Source organism: Hyaena hyaena, unplaced genomic scaffold (genome assembly GCF_003009895.1).
Source record: "Hyaena hyaena isolate Hyena2069 unplaced genomic scaffold, ASM300989v1 scaffold_1689, whole genome shotgun sequence".
Classification (NCBI taxonomy): Eukaryota; Metazoa; Chordata; class Mammalia; order Carnivora; family Hyaenidae; genus Hyaena; species Hyaena hyaena.
The window spans coordinates 221,139-227,381 of NW_024082323.1; positions in this window are offsets into that span (position 1 = coordinate 221,139).

Below are 6,243 nucleotides of genomic sequence, written 5' to 3' on the forward strand. Positions count from 1 at the left end.
TTAAGTGTGCATGTATGGGTGTTGATGGAGATTGATAGAAGCAAAGGTTAGGCTGCTAATTCACATTTCTGAAATTTGATTAACAAATATCAAATTTAGTTTCACACTCACTCTACCTATTTCATGAAGTAGATTGTATACTGGTTCTATTTAAATGTTTATAATTATTAATCTAAAGAAGATAGCATTTTTAGTCTGTATGTTTGTAAATTCTTCACTTTGCTCATATATACTTTTATTCAGGTGTGTTAAGTACATGCTAATTCAGTCCCAAGTGCAGATTAATTAATTAAGCCATTCATTTATTCAACAAACATTAATTGAATATCCATTTTGTGCTTGGCCCTAGGGATCCAAATTCCTAGACAATGCCTTCAAAGAGTTTGTGTCTAGTAGAATAATCAGAGAAGTAAACCATCAAATGAAATCTAAAAATGCCTCATGAGAATCCAGTGTGTTATGAAAACATGTTGATATGACAAAGTGAAGCTTTGCCCAGGAGCATTAGAAAGGTTTTCTGAAACAGAAGACACTTGAGTTTTCAATAGTGCACAGGAGTTGACCATATGAAGACACGAGAAAGTGTTTTAGATAGAAGGGAAAGCATGGTTAAAGAAGATGTTTCCACATGTCTAGTTAACATAAAATATATATTGTAACTGGATCAGAGAATGTATTAATGGAGGGTAGGAAGGACTGAATAGGAAGGATGGGTAAAAATTATGAGCTTGTTAAACTACCATAAGGAATTTGGACTTAATGCATCCTGTGATAAAATTCCACAAATATATACCTTAATTCTGGGGTTTAATCCTTATTCTCTGTAAAACGAGGAGTCATTATTCAGAAACACTGACAGTTTCCTGTCACCAAAAACAACTAATAACTATTTCCAATGCCTCTGTGTGCTATTTCATTTTTTACAATGAGAAAAGTCCTAGCCACTGTTCAAGGTAATCCTCTTATTAGACTCTGATTTACATAACTTCATCATTCTTCAGCAATTTGTTTCCCTAATTTTTCCTTGCTTCTATATATCTATTTCTTTCCAATTACTGGATCATTCCCATCTCATCAAATTCATTTATTACGATAAGTAAGCAAACAAGTAAATACATTTTGGAAGGCAGTCACTCTTAACAAAGAGGTCTGGGAAAGAAATGTGAATGGACTTCCTGGAATGTGTGCTTATGAAAATATTTGTGTGACCCTCTTTTCTGCTTGTTGGCATGACAAAGACATAAAAAAAATCTTAACAAACCTCAAAAGGTAGACACTGTTAACCCAAATGACAGAACTATAGAAATTATAACAAAAATGAATGTCAAACTAAGATAATTAATAAAACTTCATCCTAGCTGAATTAAACTAAAAATCTGATTTATCTTCCTTAGAACACTTGAAAATTTTCAGCATTACATATCACAACATAGGGTGGTACCTAAAACTGCACTTGGAATAAAATTCATAGGTATAATTACTAAATAAGAAAAAGTACAGTTTCCACTCACTGTTTGAAAATTAGGAAAAAATCAGGATATGTAAATTAACTAGAGATTAAGTAGAATGCTAATGGATTAGAAAGCAACAATAAATAAAGGTAAAATTGCTTTAAAGTGCAAATGTTTTAAAAAAAGATGGGGAGAAAATTTTTTTTTCTCATTTCTCTTAGAATCTCTGGCTGGGGCTGAACATTAAACTGACAAAGACAGCTTAGCTGGAGAAAAGCTTACAAATTTTATTGAGTGTTTGTTTGTTTGTTTGTTTGTTTTAGAGAGAGCAGGGGACAGGACAGAGAGAGAGAGAATTTTAAGCAGGCTCCACGCTCACCACAGAGCCTGACTTGGGGCTCAGTCCCACAACCCTAGGATTATGACCTGAACCAAAATCGAGAGTTAGACGTTCAACCAATTGAGCTAACCAGGCACCCCTTAGAGTTTTTACATGTACATGGGAATCTTCACAAGAGAGTGAAGACCCAAAGAAGTGGGCAGAAACAGGAAAATATATCTGTTAAATTTTTTTAATGTTTATTTTTGAGAGAGAGTATGGGTGGGGGGCAGGCAGAGAAGGAAGGAGACACAGAATCAGAAGCAGACTCTAGGTTCTGAGGTGTCAGCACAGAACCCCACATGGGGCTCAAACTTACTAACCATGAAATCATGACTTGAGTCCAAGTCAGACACCTAACTGACTGAGCCACCCAGGCACCCCAGGAAGCTATACCTTTTAGACAAAGAAAAAATAATATTGTGAAGAATTGACAAGACAAAGGGGATGGGGCTAGGGTTAGTAAGTGGTGAAGAATTAACTAAGAGCATAGTGTTAGTTTAATAAAGTCTGTTTGCATAGGTATATCATCCCCAAACTCCCCATCTCTGGTTTTAAGAATGTCTTTCTTCCTCCTGGTCCGGGGAGGGTACCCTTCACAGGGGAGTTTTATGACCTGTTTCAGAGGAGTGTGAGGTAGATGGGATCAGCGTAGCCTCTCTGCTTCTGCTGTTTTCTCAAACTCCTTCCACTTAAGACATTCAGCATATCATGGTGCCATTTTTTGGGAGTAGCAATTCCTGAACCAAATCAGAAACATTTAGTCAAAATAAATGGAAGAGTGTCTGTATCTGTGCAATATGGATAAACAAACCACCACCACCAATAACAACAAAACCAAATAAATAAATAAAATGTTATTTGGAATTGGAAAGGACAAGAAGTAAAAATAAAGAAAAATTATAATAGAAGACAATGTTAGGTGCAAATCTCTGTTAACATGTATGAAATAAAATTCCATCGTATGCTCTTGGGATGATAAAGATTACTTTACCCAGTGAAGAAGCAGTGTAAATTTAAGTAACTGACACCCATGAGTTATCTACATTTTTCAAAAAACTACATCCACAAACAGCAGTGGATTCAAATGGCTTTTAAAGAAACTAATTGCAGAAGTTCTCTTTATGATTTCCCTCAACTTTCAGTTGTGATAAAAATGCAAAGCTGGTTTGAGCTCAGGTATGAAAATTTTTTTTCGAACAGATGGGTTTTCTCCCTTGGGAAATGGAACCAAAGTCTGAGAATGAAATTGGTAGTAAGTATTCAGTATGTTTCCCAACTAGGAGAACTTGATAATAGCCATAAAAGGCCCAGCTCGCAAGAACATTTTAATATCAGACTCATTTCTCTTACTATGATTAAGAATTTGAGTTAGTAGTGGTTAAATACCTCCATTTCTCTCATGGTTTCAAAGGAAATGAACAAGTAAAATATAGGGAAATATTTAGAAAAAAAAATAGGAAACTCTTTTATCTTGAATGTTGTGAATGCCTAAAACGTTATGCTCTGAACAATACCTTTTTCTCCTTCCACCCAGCCCCTGGTAGCTACCATTCTATTTCTATTAGCTTGATTACTTTAGTTGCCTCACATAAATGGTTTATTAAATATTGATATTTTTGTGACTTATTTCATTTAGCATAACCTCTTCAGGTTTCATCCATGTCGTAGTATTTGCCAGGATTTCTTTGTTTTTAAAAGCTGAATACTATTCCACTGTACATATATACCACATCTTCTTTTCCTTTTCTGTTAAGTATAATTAATATGCAGTGTTATATTTGTTTTGGGTGTATAATGTAATGATTCAATAATTCTATACATTACTCAGTGCTCACTACTATCTGTATAGTCGCCATCTGTCACCAAACAATGTTAATACCATTATTTATTATATTCCCTAAGTTGTACTATTCACCACAATTTCTTTAGCCATTCATCTGTCAGTAGACATTTAGATTGTTTCCATTTCTTAACTTTTGTGGATAGTGCTGTGAGGAACTTAGGTGTGTACGTAACTCTTTGACAAGGACCCTGTTTTCAATTCCTTGAACTGTATACCGAGAGGTGGATTGTAGAATCATACGTTAGTCCAATTTTTCATTTTTTGAAGAGAAACACTATTATTATTTAATGCAGTTTCTATACTGTTTTCCATAATGGCTATACCATATTACAATCTCAACAACAGTGCACATGAGTTCCAATTTCCTAGGGCACCTTGGTGGGTCAGTCGGTTAAGCTTCTAACTCTTTTCTTATTTTTAAAAAAAATTTTTTTTTAATTTTTTTTAATGTTTTTTTTATTTATTTCTAGGAGAGAGAGAGAGACAGTGTGAGCAGGGGAGGGTCAGAGAGAGAGGGAGTCACAGACTCTGAAACAGGCTCCAGGCTCTGAGCTGGCAGTCAGCACAGAGCCCGACGCGGGGCTTGAACCCACGAACCGCGGGATCATGACCTAAGCGAAAGTCGGACGCTTAACCGACTAAGCCACCCAGGCGCCCAAAAATTTTTTTAACATTTATTCATTTTTGAGAGAGAGAGACAGACAGACAGAGCATGAGCAGGGAAGGGTAGAGAAAGAGGGAGACACAGAAACCAAAGCAGGCTTCAAGGTCTGAGCTGTCAGCACAGAGCCTGATGTGGGGCTCAAACTAGGAAATGCGAGATCAGTACCTGAGGTGAAGTCAGACACTTAACTGACTGAACCACCCAGCCACTGCCCCTACCCCCGTTTTTTATTTTATTTTTTTAATGCTGATAAGCTTCCCATTCTTGATTTAGGCTCAGGTCAGGATCTCATAATTTGGGGTTTGAATCCCGTATCAGGCTCTACACTGATGACATGGGGCCTGCTTGGGATTTTCTGTCTCTCTCTCTCCCCTTCATTCTCCATTATCTCTCTCTCTCTCTCTCCCCCCCCAAAAAAATAAATTAATAAACATTAAAAAAATTCCAATTTCTCTTCATTCTTGCCACATTTATTATTTTTTAAATAAAAAGAATTATAGTAGTTATTTTAATGGATATGAGGTGATTTCTCATGGTGGTTTTGATTTACATTTCTGTGATGAATAGTGATGTTGAGCATCATTTCATATGCTTGTTGGACATTTGGATGTCTTTTTTTTTTAAGAAATATTTATTCTTAATTGATTTTTTTATTTTGTTTTATAGTGAGCTATAGGAGTTCCTTATATATTCTAGATATTAAACCATTATCCAGTATATGGTTTGCAAATATTTTCTCTCATTGCATAGGTTGCCTTTTTACTCTATTAATCTTTGCTACACAAAAGTGTTTAAGTTTGTTGTAGATCCATTTGTCTATTTTTGTTTTTGTGGCCTATGCTTTGTGTCATATCCAAGAAAGTATTGCCCATTCCAAGATCATGAAGAGACCCCCTATGTATTCTTCTGGGAATTTTATAGTTTAAGGACTTATAATTAGGTCTTTAATCATTTTTAGTTAGTTTTTATGTATGAGGTAATATAAGGGTCCATCTTTATTCTTTTCCATGTGGATATCAAGTTTTCCAAACACTATTTATTGAAGATACCAACCATTCCCTGTTCTGTGGCCTTGGCAACTTTGTAGATTATTTGACCATGTACCTGAAGGTTTATTTTGAGCTTTTGATTCTGTTTCATTAGCCTATATATCTGTCTTTATGCCACTACCATACTGTATTGCTTACTGTAGTTTTATAATGTGTTTCAAAGTCAAGAAGTGTGAGGCCTACAGCTTTGTTCTTCTTTCATAGGATTGTTTCGGCTATTTGAAGTCCATTGGAGTTCATTCTAGTTGGAGTCTGAGCTTCTTGAATTCAGATATTCATTTTCTTCCTTAGACGGGATATTTTTGGCCATTATTTCTTCAAACAAGCTACCTCTCCTTTTCTTTTTCTCTTCCCTGTTGGGACTCTCATAATGCATATATTTGCCTATTTAATGTTGCCACATAAGTCCCTTTTTTTGCTTTTCTTAATTATTTTATTTTTACTCTCCTGGTTCAATAATTTTAGATGACCTATCATTGAGTTCTGATTCTTTCTTCTGCTGGATTATGTCTGCTATTGAACTTCTCTAGTGATGTTTTCAATACAGTTATTGCATTATTCAGCTCCACTATTTCTGTTTTTCTCACCCCCCCTTTTAATAGCATCTATCTCTTTGTTGATATTCTCATTTTTTTGTGCATTGTTTTCTTGATTTTGTTTAGTTGTCAGTGTTCTCTTGTAGATCATTAAACTTATTTAAGACAATTATATTGAATATTTTGTTAGGTAATTCATAGATCTATTTTTGCAAAGTTGATTTCTGAAGATTTATTTTATTCTTTTGATTGAGTGTGTGTCCCTGTTTCTTTATATGCCCTTCAAACTTTTGCTAAATTTTATGCATTTGAAAAAAA